Genomic DNA, 21,207 nt, shown 5'->3' with positions numbered 1-21,207 from the left:
GCTCGGAAAATAATTTTGGACTTGTAGCAGTGTGTGGGACTTATTCTTATTCCACCTATACTAAGCTCCACCAGCTTGCAAATTACAAATAATTTTTATCTGCATCTAGCTCGGAGAATAATTTTGGGCTTGTAGCAGTGTGTGGGACTTATTCTTAGTCCATTTAAACTAAGCTCCACCAGCTTGCAAATTACAAATAATTTTTATCAGCATCTAGCTCGGAAAATAATTTTGGGCTTGTAGCAGTGTGTGGGACTTATTCTTAGTCCATCTATACTAAGCTCCACCAGCTTGCAAATTACAAATAATTTTTATCTGCATCTAGCTCGGAAAATAATTTTGGGCTTGTAGCAGTGTGTGGGACTTATACTTATTCCACCTATATAAACTCCACCAGCTTGCAAATTACAAATAATTTTTATCTACATCTAGCTCGGAAAATAATTCTGGGCTTGTAGCAGTGTGTGGGACTTATTCTTAGTCCATCTATACTAAGCTCCACCAGCTTGCAAAGTACAAATAATTTTTATCTGAATGCTAGCTCAGAAAATAATTTTAGGCTTGTAACAGTGTGTGGGACTTACTCTTAGTCCATCTATACTAAGCTCCACCATCTTGCAAATTACAAATTATTTTAATTTGCCTCTAGCTTGGAAAATAATTTTGGGCTTGTAGCAGTGTGTGGGACTTATTCTTAGTCCATCTATAGTAAGCTCCACCAGCTTGCAAATTAAAAATAATTTTTATCTACACCTAGCTCGGAAAATAATTTTGAGCTTGTAGCAGTGTGTGGGACTTATTCTTAGTCCATCTATACTAAGCTCCACCAGCTTGCAAAGTACAAATAGTTTTTATCTGCATCTACCTCACAAAATATTTTTGGGCTTAAAGCAGTGTGTGGGACTTATTCTCAGTCCTTCTACACTAAGCTCCACCAGCTTGCAAATTACAAATAATTTTTATCTGCATCTAGCTCGGAAAATAATTTTGGCCTTGAAGCAGAGTGTGGGATTTATTCTTAGTCCATGTATACTCAGCTCCACCAGCTTGCAAATTACAAATAATTTTTATCTGCATCTAGCTCGGAAAATAATTTTGGGCTTGTAGCAGTGTGTTGGACTTATTCTTAGTCTACCTATACTAAGCTCCACGAGCTTGCAAATTACAAATAATTTTTAGCTGCATATAGCTCGGAAAATAATTTTGGGCTTGTAGTAGTGTGTGGGACTTATTCTTAGTCCATCTATACTTATCTCCACCAGCTTGCAAATTAGAAATAATTTTTATCTGCATCTAGCTCGGAAAATAATTTTGGGCATGTAGCAGCGTGTGGGACTTATTCTTAATCCATCTATACTAACCTCCACCAGCTTGCAAATTACAAATAATTTTTACGTGCATCTAGCTCGGAAAATAATTTTGGGCTTGTAGCAGTGTGTGGGACTTATTCTTAGTCCATGTATACTAAGCTCCACCAGCTTGCAAATTACAAATAATTTTTATCTGCATCTAGCTCGGAAAATAATTTTGGGCTTGTAGCAGTGTGTGGGACTTATTCTTCTTCCACCTATACTAAGCTCCACCAGCTTGCAAATTACAAATAATTTTTATCTGCATCTAGCTCGGAAAATAATTTTGGGCTTGTAGCAGTGTGTGGGACTTATTCTTAGTCCATCTAAACTAAGCTCCACCAGCTTGCAAATTGCAAATAATTTTTATCTGCATCTAGCTCGGAAAATAATTTTGGGCTTGTAGCAGTGTGTGGGACTTATTCTTAGCCCATCTATACTAAGCTCCACCAGCTTGCAAATTACAAATAATTTTTACGTGCATGTAGTTCGGAAAATAATTTTGGGCTTGTAGCAGTGTGTGGAACTTATTCTTATTCCACCTATACTAAGCTCCACCAGCTTGCAAATTACAAATAATTTTTATCTGCATCTAGCTCGGAAAATAATTTTGGGCTTGTAGCAGTGTGTGGGACTTATTCTTAGTCCATTTAAACTAAGCTCCACCAGCTTGCAAATTACAAATAATTTTTATCAGCATCTAGCTCGGAAAATAATTTTGGGCTTGTAGCAGTGTGTGGGACTTATTCCTAGTCCATCTATACTAAGCTCCACCAGCTTGCAAATTACAAATAATTTTTACGTGCATCTAGCTCGGAAAATAATTTTGGGCTTGTAGCAGTGTTTGGAGCTTGTTCTTAGTCCATCTATACTAAGCTCCACCAGCTTGCAAATTACAAATAATTTTCATCTGCATCTAGCTCGGAAAATAATTTTGGGCTTGTAGCAGTGTGTGGGACTTATACTTATTCCACCTATATAAACTCCACCAGCTTGCAAATTACAAATAATTTTTATCTACATCTAGCTAGGAAAATAATTCTGGGCTTGTAGCAGTGTGTGGGACTTATCCTTAGTCCATCTATACTAAGCTCCACAAGCTTGCAAAGTACAAATAATTTTTATCTGAATGCTAGCTCAGAAAATAATTTTAGGCTTGTAACAGTGTGTGGGACTTACTCTTAGTCCATCTATACTAAGCTCCACCAGCTTGCAACTTACAAATTATTTTAATTTGCCTCTAGCTCGGAAAATAATTTTGGGCTTGTAGCAGTGTGTGGGACTTATTCTTAGTCCATCTATAGTAAGCTCCACCAGCTTGCAAATTAAAAATAATTTTTATCTACACCTAGCTCGGAAAATAATTTTGGGCTTGTAGCAGTGTGTGGGACTTATTCTTAGTCCATCTATACTAATCTCCACCAGCTTGCAAAGTGCAAATAATTTTTATCTGCATCTAGCTTGGAAAATAATTTTGGGCTTGTAGAAGTGTGTGGGACTTATTCTTAGTCCATCTATACTAAGCTCCACCAGCTTGCAAATTACAAATAATTTTTATCTGTATCTACCTCACAAAATATTTTTGGGCTTGTAGCAGTGTGTGGGACTTATTCTTAGTCCTTCTACACTAAGCTCCACCAGCTTGCAAGTTACAAATAATTTTTATCTGCATCTAGCTTGGAAAATAATTTTGGCCTTGAAGCAGAGTGTGGGACTTATTCTTAGTCCATGTATACTCAGCTCCACCAGCTTGTAAATTACAAATAATTTTTATCTGCATCTAGCTCGGAAAATAATTTTGGGCTTGTAGCAGTGTGTTGGACTTATTCTTAGTCCACCTATACTAAGCTCCACCAGCTTGCAAATTACAAATAATTTTTAGCTACATATAGCTCGGAAAATAATTTTGGGCTTGTATTAGTGTGTGGGACTTATTCTTAGTCCATCTATACTAAGCTCCACCAGCTTGCAAATTACAAATAATATTTATCTGCATCTAGCTCGGAAAATAATTTTTGGCATGTAGCAGTGTGTGGGACTTATTCTTAGTCCATCTATACTAACCTCCACCAGCTTGCAAATTACAAATAATTTTTACGTGCATCTAGCTCGGAAAATAATTTTGGGCTTGTAGCAGTGTGTGGGACTTATTCTTCTTCCACCTATACTAAGCTCCACCAGCTTGCAACTTACAAATAATTTTTATCTGCATCTAGCTCGGAAAATAATTTTGGGCTTGTAGCAGTGTGTGGGACTTATTCTTAGTCCATCTAAACTAAGCTCCACCAGCTTGCAAATTACAAATAATTTTTATCTGCATCTAGCTCGGAAAATAATTTTGGGCTTGTAGCAGTGTGTGGGACTTATTCTTAGTCCATCTATACTAAGCTCCACCAGCTTGCAAATTACAAATAATTTTTACGTGCATCTAGTTCGGAAAATAATTTTGGGCTTGTAGCAGTGTGTGGAACTTGTTCTTAGTCCATCTATACTAAGCTCCACCAGCTTGCAAATTACAAATACTTTTTATCTGCATCTAGCTCGGAAAATAATTTTGGGCTTGTAGCAGTGTGTGGAACTTGTTCTTAGTCCATCTATACTAAGCTCCACCAGCTTGCAAATTACAAATACTTTTTATCTGCATCTAGCTCAGAAAATAATTTTGGGCTTGTAGCAGTGTGTGGGACTTATTCTTAGTCCATCTAAACTAAGCTCCACTAGCTTGCAAATTACAAATAATTTTTATCTGCATCTAGCTCGGAAAATAATTTTGGGCTTGTAGCAGTGTGTGGAGCTTGTTCTTAGTCCATCTATACTAAGCTCCACCAGCTTGCAAATTACAAATAATTTTTATCTGCATCTAGCTCGGAAAATAATTTTGGGCTTGTAGCAGTGTGTGGGACTTATACTTATTCCACGTATATAAGCTCCACCAGCTTGCAAATTACAAATAATTTTTATCTACATCTAGCTAGGAAAATAATTCTGGGCTTGAAGCAGTGTGTGAGACTTATTCTTAGTCCATCTATACTAAGCTCCACCAGCTTGCAAATTACATATAATTTTTTCCGCATCTAGCTCGTAAAATAATTTTGGGCTTGTATCAGTGTGTGGTCTACTTATTCTTAGTCCATATATACTTATCTCCAACAGCTTGCAAATTACAAATAATTTTTAGCTGCATCTAGCTTGGAAAATAATTTTGGGCTTATAGCAGTGTGTGGGACTTGTTCTTAGTCCATCTATACTAAGCTCCACCAGCTTGCAAATTACAAATATTTTTTAAGTGCATCTAGCTCGGAAAGTAATTTTGAGCTTGAAGCAGTGTGTGGGACTTATTCTTAGTCCATCTATACTAAGCTTTACCAGCTTGCAAATTACAAATAATTTTTAGCTACATCTAGCTCAGAAAATAATTTTGGGCTTGTAGTAGTTTGTGGGACTTATTCTTAGTCCATCTATACTAAGCTACACCAGCTTGCAAATTACAAATAATTTTTATCTGCATCTAGCTCGGAAAATAATTTTGGGCATGTAGCAGTGTGTGGGACTTATTCTTAGTCCATCTATACTAACCTCCACCAGCTTGCAAATTACAAATAATTTTTACGTGCATCTAGCTCGGAAAATAATTTTGGGCTTGAAGCAGTGTGTGGGACTTATTCTTAGTCCATGTATACTAAGCTCCACCAGATTGCAAGTTACAAATAATTTTTATCTGCATCTAGCTCGGAAAATAATTTTGGGCTTGTAGCAGTGTGTGGGACTTATTCTTATTCCACCTATACTAAGCTCCACCAGCTTGTAAATTACAAATATTTTTTATCTGCATCTAGCTCGGAAAATAATTTTGGGCTTGTAGCAGTGTGTGGGACTTATTCTTAGTCCATCTAAACTAAGCTCCACTAGCTTGCAAATTACAAATAATTTTTATCTGCATCTAGCTCGGAAAATAATTTTGGTCTTGTAGCAGTGTGTGGGACTTATTCTTAGTCCATCTATACTAAGCTCCACCAGCTTGCAAATTACAAATAATTTTTACGTGCATCTAGCTCGGAAAATAATTTTGGGCTTGTAGCGGTGTGTGGGACTTATTCTTAGTCCATCTATACTAAGCTCCACCAGCTTGCAAATTACAAATAATTTTTTACGTGCATCTAGCTCGGAAAATAATTTTGGGCATGTAGCAGTGTGTGGAACTTTTTCTTAGTCCATCTATACTAAGCTCCACCAGTTTGCAAATTACAAATAATTTTTATTTGCATCTAGCTCGGAAAATAATTTTGGGCTTGTATCAGTGTGTGGTACTTATTCTTAGTCCATCTATACTTATCTCCACCAGCTTGCAAATTACAAATAACTTTTAGCTGCATCTAGCTTGGAAATAATTTTGGGCTTATAGCAGTGTGTGGGACTTGTTCTTAGTCCATCTTTACTAAGCTCCACCAGCTTGCAAATTACAAATAATTTTTACCTGCATCTAGCTCGGAAAGTAATTTTGGGCTTGAAGCAGTGTGTGGGACTTATTCTTAGTCCATCTATACTAAGCTTCACCAGCTTGCAAATTACAAATAATTTTATCTGCATCTAGCTCGGAAAATAATTTTGGGCTTGTAGCAGTGTGTGGGACTTATTCTTAGTCCATCTATAGTAAGCTCCACCAGCTTGCAAATTACAAATACTTTTTATCTGCATCTAGCTCGGAAAATAATTTTGGGCTTGTAGCAGTGTGTGGAACTTGTTCTTAGTCCATCTATACTAAGCTCCACCAGCTTGCAAATTACAAATACTTTTTATCTGCATCTAGCTCGGAAAATAATTTTGGGCTTGTAGCAGTGTGTGGAACTTGTTCTTAGTCCATCTATACTAAGCTCCACCAGCTTGCAAATTACAAATACTTTTTATCTGCATCTAGCTCAGAAAATAATTTTGGGCTTGTAGCAGTGTGTGGGACTTATTCTTAGTCCATCTAAACTAAGCTCCACTAGCTTGCAAATTACAAATAATTTTTATCTGCATCTAGCTCGGAAAGTAATTTTGAGCTTGAAGCAGTGTGTGGGACTTATTCTTAGTACATCTATACTAAGCTTCACCAGCTTGAAAATTACAAATAATTTTTATCTGCATCTAGCTCGGAAAATAATTTTGGGCTTGTAGCAGTGTGTGGGACTTATTCTTCATCCATCTATACTAAGCTCCACCAGCTTGCAAATTACAAATAATTTTTAGCTGCATCTAGCTCGGAAAATAATTTTGGGCTTGTAGCAGTGTGTGGGACTTATTCGTAGTCCATGTATACTAAGCTCCACCAGCTTGCAAATTACAAATAATTTTTATCTGCATCTAGCTCGGAAAATAATTTTGGGCTTGTAGCAGTGTGAGGGACTTATTCTTCTTCCACCTATACTAAGCTCCACGAGCTTGCAAATTACAAATAATTTTTACGTGCATCTAGCTCGGAAAATAATTTTGGGCTTGTAGCAGTGTGTGGGACTTATTCTTCTTCCACCTATACTAAGCTCCACCAGCTTGCAAATTACAAATAATTTTTATCTGCATCTAGCTCGGAAAATAATTTTGGGCTTGTAGCAGTGTGTGGGACTTATTCTTAGTCCATCTAAACTAAGCTCCACCAGCTTGCAAATTGCAAATAATTTTTATCTGCATCTAGCTCGGAAAATAATTTTGGGCTTGTAGCAGTGTGTGGGACTTATTCTTAGCCCATCTATACTAAGCTCCACCAGCTTGCAAATTACAAATAATTTTTACGTGCATGTAGTTCGGAAAATAATTTTGGGCTTGTAGCAGTGTGTGGAACTTATTCTTATTCCACCTATACTAAGCTCCACCAGCTTGCAAATTACAAATAATTTTTATCTGCATCTAGCTCGGAAAATAATTTTGGGCTTGTAGCAGTGTGTGGGACTTATTCTTAGTCCATTTAAACTAAGCTCCACCAGCTTGCAAATTACAAATAATTTTTATCAGCATCTAGCTCGGAAAATAATTTTGGGCTTGTAGCAGTGTGTGGGACTTATTCCTAGTCCATCTATACTAAGCTCCACCAGCTTGCAAATTACAAATAATTTTTACGTGCATCTAGCTCGGAAAATAATTTTGGGCTTGTAGCAGTGTTTGGAGCTTGTTCTTAGTCCATCTATACTAAGCTCCACCAGCTTGCAAATTACAAATAATTTTCATCTGCATCTAGCTCGGAAAATAATTTTGGGCTTGTAGCAGTGTGTGGGACTTATACTTATTCCACCTATATAAACTCCACCAGCTTGCAAATTACAAATAATTTTTATCTACATCTAGCTAGGAAAATAATTCTGGGCTTGTAGCAGTGTGTGGGACTTATCCTTAGTCCATCTATACTAAGCTCCACAAGCTTGCAAAGTACAAATAATTTTTATCTGAATGCTAGCTCAGAAAATAATTTTAGGCTTGTAACAGTGTGTGGGACTTACTCTTAGTCCATCTATACTAAGCTCCACCAGCTTGCAAATTACAAATTATTTTAATTTGCCTCTAGCTCGGAAAATAATTTTGGGCTTGTAGCAGTGTGTGGGACTTATTCTTAGTCCATCTATAGTAAGCTCCACCAGCTTGCAAATTAAAAATAATTTTTATCTACACCTAGCTCGGAAAATAATTTTGGGCTTGTAGCAGTGTGTGGGACTTATTCTTAGTCCATCTATACTAATCTCCACCAGCTTGCAAAGTGCAAATAATTTTTATCTGCATCTAGCTTGGAAAATAATTTTGGGCTTGTAGAAGTGTGTGGGACTTATTCTTAGTCCATCTATACTAAGCTCCACCAGCTTGCAAATTACAAATAATTTTTATCTGTATCTACCTCACAAAATATTTTTGTACTTGTAGCAGTGTGTGGGACTTATTCTTAGTCCTTCTACACTAAGCTCCACCAGCTTGCAAATTACAAATAATTTTTATCTGCATCTAGCTTGGAAAATAATTTTGGCCTTGAAGCAGAGTGTGGGACTTATTCTTAGTCCATGTATACTCAGCTCCACCAGCTTGTAAATTACAAATAATTTTTATCTGCATCTAGCTCGGAAAATAATTTTGGGCTTGTAGCAGTGTGTTGGACTTATTCTTAGTCCACCTATACTAAGCTCCACCAGCTTGCAAATTACAAATAATTTTTAGCTGCATATAGCTCGGAAAATAATTTTGGGCTTGTATTAGTGTGTGGGACTTATTCTTAGTCCATCTATACTAAGCTCCACCAGGTTGCAAATTACAAATAATATTTATCTGCATCTAGCTCGGAAAATAATTTTTGGCATGTAGCAGTGTGTGGGACTTATTCTTAGTCCATCTATACTAACCTCCACCAGCTTGCAAATTACAAATAATTTTTACGTGCATCTAGCTCGGAAAATAATTTTGGGCTTGTAGCAGTGTGTGGGACTTATTCTTCTTCCACCTATACTAAGCTCCACCAGCTTGCAAATTACAAATAATTTTTATCTGCATCTAGCTCGGAAAATAATTTTGGGCTTGTAGCAGTGTGTGGGACTTATTCTTAGTCCATCTAAACTAAGCTCCACCAGCTTGCAAATTACAAATAATTTTTATCTGCATCTAGCTCGGAAAATAATTTTGGGCTTGTAGCAGTGTGTGGGACTTATTCTTAGTCCATCTATACTAAGCTCCACCAGCTTGCAAATTACAAATAATTTTTACGTGCATCTAGTTCGGAAAATAATTTTGGGCTTGTAGCAGTGTGTGGAACTTGTTCTTAGTCCATCTATACTAAGCTCCACCAGCTTGCAAATTACAAATACTTTTTATCTGCATCTAGCTCGGAAAATAATTTTGGGCTTGTAGCAGTGTGTGGAACTTGTTCTTAGTCCATCTATACTAAGCTCCACCAGCTTGCAAATTACAAATACTTTTTATCTGCATCTAGCTCGGAAAATAATTTTGGGCTTGTAGCAGTGTGTGGGACTTATACTTATTCCACCTATATAAGCTCCACCAGCTTGCAAATTACAAATAATTTTTATCTACATCTAGCTAGGAAAATAATTCTGGGCTTGAAGCAGTGTGTGAGACTTATTCTTAGTCCATCTATACTAAGCTCCACCAGCTTGCAAATTACATATAATTTTTTCCGCATCTAGCTCGTAAAATAATTTTGGGCTTGTATCAGTGTGTGGTCTACTTATTCTTAGTCCATATATCCTTATCTCCAACAGCTTGCAAATTACAAATAATTTTTAGCTGCATCTAGCTTGGAAAATAATTTTGGGCTTATAGCAGTGTGTGGGACTTGTTCTTAGTCCATCTATACTAAGCTCCACCAGCTTGCAAATTACAAATATTTTTTACGTGCATCTAGCTCGGAAAGTAATTTTGAGCTTGAAGCAGTGTGTGGGACTTATTCTTAGTCCATCTATACTAAGCTTTACCAGCTTGCAAATTACAAATAATTTTTAGCTACATCTAGCTCAGAAAATAATTTTGGGCTTGTAGTAGTTTGTGGGACTTATTCTTAGTCCATCTATACTAAGCTACACCAGCTTGCAAATTACAAATAATTTTTATCTGCATCTAGCTCGGAAAATAATTTTGGGCATGTAGCAGTGTGTGGGACTTATTCTTAGTCCATCTATACTAACCTCCACCAGCTTGCAAATTACAAATAATTTTTACGTGCATCTAGCTCGGAAAATAATTTTGGGCTTGTAGCAGTGTGTGGGACTTATTCTTAGTCCATGTATACTAAGCTCCACCAGATTGCAAGTTACAAATAATTTTTATCTGCATCTAGCTCGGAAAATAATTTTGGGCTTGTAGCAGTGTGTGGGACTTATTCTTATTCCACCTATACTAAGCTCCACCAGCTTGTAAATTACAAATATTTTTTATCTGCATCTAGCTCGGAAAATAATTTTGGGCTTGTAGCAGTGTGTGGGACTTATTCTTAGTCCATCTAAACTAAGCTCCACTAGCTTGCAAATTACAAATAATTTTTATCTGCATCTAGCTCGGAAAATAATTTTGGTCTTGTAGCAGTGTGTGGGACTTATTCTTAGTCCATCTATACTAAGCTCCACCAGCTTGCAAATTACAAATAATTTTTACGTGCATCTAGCTCGGAAAATAATTTTGGGCTTGTAGCGGTGTGTGGGACTTATTCTTAGTCCATCTATACTAAGCTCCACCAGCTTGGAAATTACAAATAATTTTTTACGTGCATCTAGCTCGGAAAATAATTTTGGGCATGTAGCAGTGTGTGGAACTTGTTCTTAGTCCATCTATACTAAGCTCCACCAGTTTGCAAATTACAAATAATTTTTATTTGCATCTAGCTCGGAAAATAATTTTGGGCTTGTATCAGTGTGTGGTACTTATTCTTAGTCCATCTATACTTATCTCCACCAGCTTGCAAATTACAAATAACTTTTAGCTGCATCTAGCTTGGAAATAATTTTGGGCTTATAGCAGTGTGTGGGACTTGTTCTTAGTCCATCTTTACTAAGCTCCACCAGCTTGCAAATTACAAATAATTTTTACCTGCATCTAGCTCGGAAAGTAATTTTGGGCTTGAAGCAGTGTGTGGGACTTATTCTTAGTCCATCTATACTAAGCTTCACCAGCTTGCAAATTACAAATAATTTTATCTGCATCTAGCTCGGAAAATAATTTTGGGCTTGTAGCAGTGTGTGGGACTTATTCTTAGTCCATCTATAGTAAGCTCCACCAGCTTGCAAATTACAAATACTTTTTATCTGCATCTAGCTCGGAAAATAATTTTGGGCTTGTAGCAGTGTGTGGAACTTGTTCTTAGTCCATCTATACTAAGCTCCACCAGCTTGCAAATTACAAATACTTTTTATCTGCATCTAGCTCGGAAAATAATTTTGGGCTTGTAGCAGTGTGTGGAACTTGTTCTTAGTCCATCTATACTAAGCTCCACCAGCTTGCAAATTACAAATACTTTTTATCTGCATCTAGCTCAGAAAATAATTTTGGGCTTGTAGCAGTGTGTGGGACTTATTCTTAGTCCATCTAAACTAAGCTCCACTAGCTTGCAAATTACAAATAATTTTTATCTGCATCTAGCTCGGAAAGTAATTTTGAGCTTGAAGCAGTGTGTGGGACTTATTCTTAGTACATCTATACTAAGCTTCACCAGCTTGAAAATTACAAATAATTTTTATCTGCATCTAGCTCGGAAAATAATTTTGGGCTTGTAGCAGTGTGTGGGACTTATTCTTCATCCATCTATACTAAGCTCCACCAGCTTGCAAATTACAAATAATTTTTAGCTGCATCTAGCTTGTAAAATAATTTTGGGCTTATAGCAGTGTGTGGGACTTGTTCTTAGTCCATCTATACTAAGCTCCACCAGCTTGCAAATTACAAATAATTTTTACCTGCATCTAGCTTGGAAAGTAATTTTGGGCTTGAAGCAGTGTGTGGGACTTATTCTTAGTCCATCTATACTAAGCTTCACCAGCTTGCAAATTACAAATAATTTTATCTGCATCTAGCTCGGAAAATAATTTTGGGCTTGTAGCAGTGTGTGGGACTTATTCTTAGTCCATGTATACTAAGCTCCACCAGCTTGCAAATTACAAATAATTTTTATCTGCATCTAGCTGGGAAAATAAATTTGGGCCTGTAGCAGTGTGTGGGACTTATTCTTAGTCCATCCATACTAAGCTCCACCAGCTTGCAAATTAGAAATAATTTTTTCGTGCATCTAGCTCGGAAAATAATTTTGGGCTTGTAGCAGTGTGTGGGACTTATTCTTAGTCCATCTATAGTAAGCTCCACCAGCTTGCAAATTAAAAATAATTTTTATCTACACCTAGCTCGGAAAATAATTTTGGGCTTGTAGCAGTGTGTGGGACTTATTCTTAGTCCATCTATACCAAGCTCCACCAGCTTGCAAAGTACAAATAATTTTTATCTGCATCTAGCTTGGAAAATAATTTTAGGCTTGTAGAAGTGTGTGGGACTTATTCTTAGTCCATGTATACTCAGCTCCACCAGCTTGCAAATTACAAATAATTTTTATCTGCATCTAGCTCGGAAAATAATTTTGGGCTTGTAGCAGTGTGTTGGACTTATTCTTAGTCCACCTATACTAAGCTCCACCAGCTTGCAAATTACAAATAATTTTTAGCTGCATATAGCTCGGAAAATAATTTTGGGCTTGTAGTAGTGTGTGGGTCTTATTCTTAGTCCATCTATACTAAGCTCCACCAGCTTGCAAATTACAAATAATTTTTATCTGCATCTAGCTCGGAAAATAATTTTGGGCATGTAGCAGTGTGTGGGACTTATTCTTAATCCATCTATACTAACCTCCACCAGCTTGAAAATTACAAATAATTTTTATCTGCATCTAGCTCGGAAAATAATTTTGGGCTTGTAGCAGTGTGTGAGACTTATTCTTAGTCCATCTAAACTAAGCTCCACCAGCTTGCAAATTACAAATAGTTTTTATCTGCATCTAGCTCGGAAAATAATTTTGGACTTGTAGCAGTGTGTGGGACTTATTCTTAGTCCATTTAAAATAAGCTCCACCAGGTTGCAAATTACAAATAATTTTTATCAGCATCTAGCTCGGAAAATAATTTTGGGCTTGTAGTAGTGTGTGGGACTTATTCTTAGTCCATTTAAAATAAGCTCCACCAGCTTGCAAATTACAGATAATTTTTATCAGCATCTAGCTCGGAAAATAATTTTGGTCTTGTAGCAGTGTGTGGGACTTATTCTTAGTCCATCTATACTAAGCTCCACCAGCTTGCAAATTACAAATAATTTTTACGTGCATCTAGCTCAGACAATAATTTTGGGCTTGTAGCAGTGTGCGGAGCTTGTTCTTAGTCCATCTATACTAATCTCCACCAGCTTGCAAATTACAAATAATTTTTATCTGCATCTAGCTCGGAAAATAATTTTGGGCTTGTAGCAGTGTGTGGGACTTATACTTATTCCACCTACATAAACTGCACCAGCTTGCAAATTACAAATAATTTTTATCTACATCTAGCTAGGAAAATAATTCTGGGCTTGTAGCAGTATGTGGGACTTATTCTTAGTCCATCTATACTAAGCTCCATCAGCTTGCAAAGTACAAATAATTTTTATCTGAATGCTAGCTCAGAAAATAATTTTAGACTTGTAACAGTGTGTGGGGCTTACTCTTAGTCCATCTATACTAAGCTCCACCAGCTTGCAAATTACAAATTATTTTAATTTGCCTCTAGCTCGGAAAATAATTTTGGGTTTGTAGCAATGTGTGGGACTTATTCTTAGTCCATCTATAGTAAGCTCCACCAGCTTGCAAATTAAAAATAATTTTTATCTACACCTAGCTCGGAAAATAATTTTGGGCTTGTAGCAGTGTGTGGGACTTATTCTTAGTCCATCAATACTAAGCTCCACCAGCTTGCAAAGTACAAATAATTTTTATCTGCATCTAGCTTGGAAAATAATTTTGGGCTTGTAGAAGTGTGTGGGACTTATTCTTAGTCCATCTATACTAAGCTCCACCAGCTTGCAAATTACAAATAATTTTTATCTGTATCTACCTCACAAAATATTTTTGGGCTTGTAGCAGTGTGTGGGACTTATTCTTAGTCCTTCTACACTAAGCTCCACCAGCTTGCAAATTACAAATAATTTTTATCTGCATCTAGCTCGGAAAATAATTTTGGCCTTGAAGCAGAGTGTGGGACTTATTCTTAGTCCATGTATACTCAGCTCCACCAGCTTGCAAATTACAAATAATTTCTATCTGCATCGAGCTCGGAAAATAATTTTGGGCTTGTAGCAGTGTGTTGGACTTATTCTTAGTCCACCTATACTTAGCTCCACCAGCTTGCAAATTACAAATAATTTTTAGCTGCATATAGCTCGGAAAATAATTTTGGGCTTGTATTAGTGTGTGGGACTTATTCTTAGTCCATCTATACTAAGCTCCACCAGCTTGCAAATTACAAATAATATTTATCTGCATCTAGCTCGGAAAATAATTTTGGGCATGTAGCAGTGTGTGGGACTTATTCTTAGTCCATCTATACTAACCTCCACCAGCTTGCAAATTACAAATAATTTTTAAGTGCATCTAGCTCGGAAAATAATTTTGGGCTTGTAGGAGTGTGTGGGACTTATTCTTATTCCACCTATACTAAGCTCCACCAGCTTGCAAATTACAAATAATTTTTATCTGCATCTAGCTCGGAAAAATTTTTTGGGCTTGTAGCAGTGTGTGGGACTTATTCTTAGTCCATCTATACTAAGCTCCACCAGCTTGCAAATTACAAATAATTTTTATCTGTATCTACCTCAGAAAATATTTTTGGGCTTGTAGCAGTGTGTGGGACTTATTCTTAGTCCTTCTACATTAAGCTCCACCAGCTTGCAAATTACAAATAATTTTTATCTGCATCTAGCTCGGAAAATAATTTTGGCCTTGAAGCAGTGTGTTGGACTTATTCTTAGTCCACCTATACTAAGCTCCACCAGCTTGCAAATTACAAATAATTTTTAGCTGCATATAGCTCGGAAAATAATTTTGGGCTTGTAGTAGTGTGTGGGACTTATTCTTAGTCCATCTATACTAAGCTCCACCAGCTTGCAAATTACAAATAATTTTTATCTGCATCTAGCTCGGAAAATAATTTTGGGCATGTAGCAGTGTGTGGGACTTATTCTTAATCCATCTATACTAACCTCCACCAGCTTGCAAATTACAAATAATTTTTAACGTGCATCTAGCTCGGAAAATAATTTTGGGCTTGTAGCAGTGTGTGGGACTTATTCTTAGTCCATCTATACTAAGCTCCACTAGCTTGAAAATTACAAATAATTTTTATCTGCATCTAGCTCGGAAAATAATTTTGGGCTTGTAGCAGTGTGTGAGACTTATTCTTAGTCCATCTAAACTAAGCTCCACCAGCTTGCAAATTACAAATAATTTTTATCTGCATCTAGCTCAGAAAATAATTTTGGGCTTGTAGCAGTGTGTGGGACTTATACTTATTCCACCTATACTAAGCTCCACCAGTTTGCAAACTACAAATAATTTTTATCTGCATCTAGCTCGGAAAATAATTTTGGGCTTGTAGCAGTGTGTGGGACTTATTCTTAGTCCATTTAAACTAAGCTCCACCAGCTTGCAAATTACAAATAATGTTTATCAGCATCTAGCTCGGAAAATAATTTTGGGCTTGTAGCAGTGTGTGGGACTTATTCTTAGTCCATCTATACTAAGCTCCACCAGCTTGCAAATTACAAATAATTTTTACGTGCATCTAGCTCGGAAAATAATTTTGGGCTTGTAGCAGTGTGTGGAGCTTGTTCTTAGTCCATCTATACTAAGCTCCACCAGCTTGCAAATTACAAATAATTTTTATCTGCATCTAGCTCGGAAAATAATTTTGGGCTTGTAGCAGTGTGTGGGACTTATACTTATTCCACCTATATAAACTCCACCAGCTTGCAAATTACAAATAATTTTTTATCTACATCTAGCTAGGAAAATAATTCTGGGCTTGTAGCAGTGTGGGGGACTTATTCTTAGTCCATCTATACTAAGCTCCACAAGCTTGCAAAGTACAAATAATTTTTATCTGAATGCTAGCTCAGAAAATAATTTTAGGCTTGTAACAGTGTGTGGGACTTACTCTTAGTCCATCTATACTAATCTCCACCAGCTTGCAAATTACAAGTTATTTTAATTTGCCTCTAGCTTGGAAAATAATTTTGGGCTTGTAGCAGTGTGTGGGATTTATTCTTAGTCCATCTATAGTAAGCTCCACCAGCTTGCAAATTAAAAATAATTTTTATCTACACCTAGCTCGGAAAATAATTTTGGGCTTGTAGCAGTGTGTGGGACTTATTCTTAGTCCATCTATACTAAGCTCCACCAGCTTGCAAAGTACAAATAATTTTTATCTGCATCTAGCTTGGAAAATATTTTTTGGCTTGTAGAAGTGTGTGGGACTTATTCTTAGTCCATCTATACTAAGCTCCACCAGCTTGCAAATTACAAATAATTTTTATCTGTATCTACCTCACAAAATATTTTTGGGCTTGTAGCAGTGTGTGGGACTTATTCTTAGTCCTTCTACGCTAAGCTCCACCAGCTTGCAAATTACAAATAATTTTTATCTGCATCTAGCTCGGAAAATAATTTTGGCCTTGAAGCAGAGTGTGGTACTTATTCTTAGTACATGTATACTCAGCTCCACCAGCTTGCAAATTACAAATAATTTTTATCTGCATCTAGCTCGGAAAATAATTTTGGGCTTGTAGCAGTGTGTTGGACTTATTCTTAGTCCACCTATACTAAGCTCCACCAGCTTGCAAATTATAAATAATTTTTAGCTGCATATAGCTCGGAAAATAATTTTGGGCTTGTATTAGTGTGTGGGACTTATTCTTAGTCCATCTATACTAAGCTCCACCAGCTTGCAAATTACAAATAATATTTATCTGCATCTAGCTCGGAAAATAATTTTGGGCATGTAGCAGTGTGTGGGACTTATTCTTAGTCCATCTATAATAACCTCCACCAGCTTGCAAATTACAAATAATTTTTACGTGCATCTAGCTCGGAAAATAATTTTGGGCTTGTAGCAGTGTGTGGGACTTATTCTTATTCCACCTATACTAAGCTCCACCAGCTTGCAAATTACAAGTAATTTTTATCTGCATCTAGCTCGGAAAATAATTTTGGGCTTGTAGCAGTGTGTGGGACTTATTCTTAGTCCATCTAAACTAAGCTCCACCAGCTTGAAAATTACAAATAATTTTTATCTGCATCTAGCTCGGAAAATAATTTTGGGCTTGTAGCAGTGTGTGGGACTTATTCTTAGTCCATCTATACTAAGCTCCACCAGCTTGCAAATTACAAATAATTTTTATCTGCATCTAGCTCGGAAAATAATATTGGGCTTGTAGCAGTGTGTGGGACTTATTCTTAGTCCATCTATACTAAGCTCCACCAGCTTGCAAATTACAAATAATTTTTACGGGCATCTAGTTCTGAAAAGAATTTTGGGCTTGTAGCAGTGTGTGGAACTTGTTCTTAGTCCATCTATACTAAGCTCCACCAGCTTGCAAATTACAAATACTTTTTATCTGCATCTAGCTCGGAAAATAATTTTGGGCTTGTAGCAGTGTGTGGAACTTGTTCTTAGTCCATCTATACTAACTCCACCAGCTTGCAAATTACAAATACTTTTTATCTGCATCTAGCTCGGAAAATAATTTTGTGCTTGTAGCAGTGTGTGGGACTTATTCTTAGTCCATCTAAACTAAGCTCCACTAGCTTGCAAATTACAAATAATTTTTATCTGCATCTAGCTTGGAAAATAATTTTGGGCTTGTAGCAGTGTGTGGGACTTATTCTTATTCCATCTATACTAAGCTCCACCAGCTTGCAAATTACAAATATTTTTAATCTGCATCTAGCTTGGAAAATAATTTTGGGCTTGTAGCAGTGTGTGGGACTTATTCTTAGTCCATCTAAACTAAGCTCCACTAGCTTGCAAATTACAAATAATATTTATCTGCATCTAGCTCGGAAAATAATTTTGGGCTTGTAGCAGTGTGTGGGACTTATTCTTAGTCCATCTATACTAAGCTCCACCAGCTTGCAAATTACAAATAATTTTTACGTGCATCTAGCCCTGAAAATAATTTTGGGCTTGTAGCAGTGTGTGGGACTTATTCTTAGTCCATTTATACTAAGCTCCACCAGCTTGCAAATTACAAATAATTTTTAGCTGCATCTAGCTCAGAAAAAAATTTTGGGCTTGTAGCAGTGTGTGGAATTTGTTCTTAGTCCATCTATACTAAGCTCCACCAGTTTGCAAATTACAAATAATTTTTATCTGCATCTAGCTCGGAAAATAATTTTGGGCTTGTATCAGTGTGTGGTACTTATTCTTAGTCCATCTATACCTATCTCCACCAGCTTGCAAATTACAAATAATTTTTAGCTGCATCTAGCTTGGAAAATATTTTTGGGCTTATAGCAGTGTGTGGGACTTGTTCTTAGTCCATCTATACTAAGCTCCACCAGCTTGCAAATTACAAATATTTTTTACCTGCATCTAGCTCGGAAAGTAATTTTGAGCTTGAAGCAGTGTGTGGGACTTATTCTTAGTCCATCTATACTAATCTTCACCAGCTTGCAAATTACAAATAATTTTTATCTGCATCTAGCTCGGAAAATAATTTTGGGCTTGTAGCAGTGTGTGGGACTTATTCTTAGTCCATATATACTAAGCTCCACCAGCTTGCAAATTACAAATAATTTTTAGCTGCATCTAGCTTGTAAAATAATTTTGGGCTCATAGCAGTGTTTGGGACTTGTTCTTAGTCCATCTATACTAAGCTCCACCAGCTTGCAAATTACAAATAATTTTTACCTGCATCTAGCTCGGAAAGTAATTTTGGGCTTGAAGCAGTGTGTGGGACTTATTCTAAGTCCATCTATACTAAGCTTCACCAGCTTGCAAATTCCAAATAATTTTATCTGCATCTAGCTCGGAAAATAATTTTGGGCTTGTAGCAGTGTGTGGGACTTATTCTTAGTCCATGTATACTAAGCTCCACCAGCTTCCAAATTACAAATAATTTTTATCTGCATCTAGCTCGGAAAATAATTTTGGGCTTGTAGCAGTGTGTGGGACTTATACTTATTCCACCTATATAAGCTCCACCAGCTTGCAAATTACAAATAATTTTTATCTACATCTAGCTAGGAAAATATTTCTGGGCTTGTAGCAGTGTGTGGGACTTATTCTTAGTCCATCTATACCAAGCTCCACAAGCTTGCAAATTACAAATAATTTTTTCCGCATCTAGCTCGTAAAATAATTTTGGGCTTGTATCAGTGTGTGGTACTTATTCTTAGTCCATATATACTTATCTCCACCAGCTTGCAAATTACAAATAATTTTTAGCTGCATCTAGCTTGGAAAATAATTTTGGGCTTATAGCAGTGTGTGGGACTTGTTCTTAGTCCATCTATACTAAGCTCCACCAGCTTGCAAATTACAAATATTTTATACCTGCATCTAGCTCGGAAAGTAATTTTGAGCTTGAAGCAGTGTGTGGGACTTATTCTTAGTCCATCTATACTAAGCTTTACCAGCTTGCAAATTACAAATAATTTTTAGCTGCATCTAGCTCGGAAAATAATTTTGGGCTTGTAGTAGTGTGTGGGACTTATTCTTAGTCCATCTATACTAAGCTACACCAGCTTGCAAATTACAAATAATTTTTATCTGCATCTAGCTCGGAAAATAATTTTGGGCATGTAGCAGTGTGTGGGACTTATTCTTAGTCCATCTATACTAAGCTTTACCAGCTTGCAAATTACAAATAATTTTTACCGGCATCTAGCTCGGAAAATAATTTTGGGCTTGTAGCAGTGTGTGGGACTTATTCTTATTCCACCTATACTAAGCACCACCAGCTTGCAAATTACAAATATTTTTTATCTGCATCTAGCTCGGAAAATAATTTTGGGCTTGTAGCAGTGTGTGGGACTTATTCTTAGTCCATCTAAACTAAGCTCCACTAGCTTGCAAATTACAAATAATTTTTATCTGCATCTAGCTCGGAAAATAATTTTGGTCTTGTAGCAGTGTGTGGGACTTATTCTTAGGCCATCTATACTAAGCTCCACCAGCTTGCAAATTACAAATAATTTTTACGTGCATCTAGCTCGGAAAATAATTTTGAGCTTGTAGCAGTGTGTGGGACTTATTCTTAGTCCATCTATACTAAGCTCCACCAGCTTGCAAATTACAAATAATTTTTATGTGCATCTACCTCGGAAAATAATTTTGGGCTTGTAGCAGTGTGTGGAACTTGTTCTTAGTCCATCTATACTAAGCTCCACCAGTTTGCAAATTTCAAATAATTTTTATCTGCATCTAGCTCGGAAAATAATTTTGGGCTTGTATCAGTGTGTGGTACTTATTCTTAGTCCATCTATACTTATCTCCACCAGCTTGCAAATTACAAATAATTTTTAGCTGCATCTAGCTTGGAAAATAATTTTGGGCTTATAGCAGTGTGTGGGACTTGTTCTTAGTCCATCTATACTAAGCTCCACCAGCTTGCAAATTACAAATATTTTTTACCTGCATCTAGCTCGGAAAGTAATTTTGGGCTTGAAGCAGTGTGTGGGACTTATTCTTAGTCCATCTATACTAAGCTTCACCAGCTTGCAAATTACAAATAATTTTATCTGCATCTAGCACGGAAAATAATTTTGGGCTTGTAGCAGTGTGTGGGACTTATTCTTAGTCCATCTAAACTAAGCTCCACCAGCTTGAAAATTACAAATAATTTTTATCTGCATCTAGCTCGGAAAATAATTTTGTGCTTGTAGCAGTGTGTGGGACTTATTCTTAGTCCATCTATACTAAGCTCCACCAGCTTGCAAATTACAAATAATTTTTACGTGCATCTAGTTCTGAAAATAATTTTGGGCTTGTAGCAGTGTGTGGAACTTGTTCTTAGTCCATCTATACTAAGCTCCACCAGCTTGCAAATTACAAAACTTTTTATCTGCATCTAACTCGGAAAATAATTTTGGGCTTGTAGCAGTGTGTGGAACTTGTTCTTAGTCCATCTATACTAAGCTCCACCAGCTTGCAAATTACAAATACTTTTTATCTGCATCTAGCTCGGAAAATAATTTTGTGCTTGTAGCAGTGTGTGGGACTTATTCTTAGTCCATCTAAACTAAGCTCCACTAGCTTGCAAATTACAAATAATTTTTATCTGCATCTAGCTCGGAAAATAATTTTGGGCTTGTAGCAGTGTGTGGGACTTATTC

Source organism: Phyllobates terribilis, unplaced genomic scaffold (assembly GCF_046119375.1).
Source record: "Phyllobates terribilis strain yellow unplaced genomic scaffold, ASM4611937v1 Scaffold_2__4_contigs__length_985480577, whole genome shotgun sequence".
Lineage (NCBI taxonomy): Eukaryota > Metazoa > Chordata > Amphibia > Anura > Dendrobatidae > Phyllobates > Phyllobates terribilis.
The sequence above is the reverse complement of the archived record's forward strand: the minus strand, read 5'-3'. Positions refer to the sequence as shown.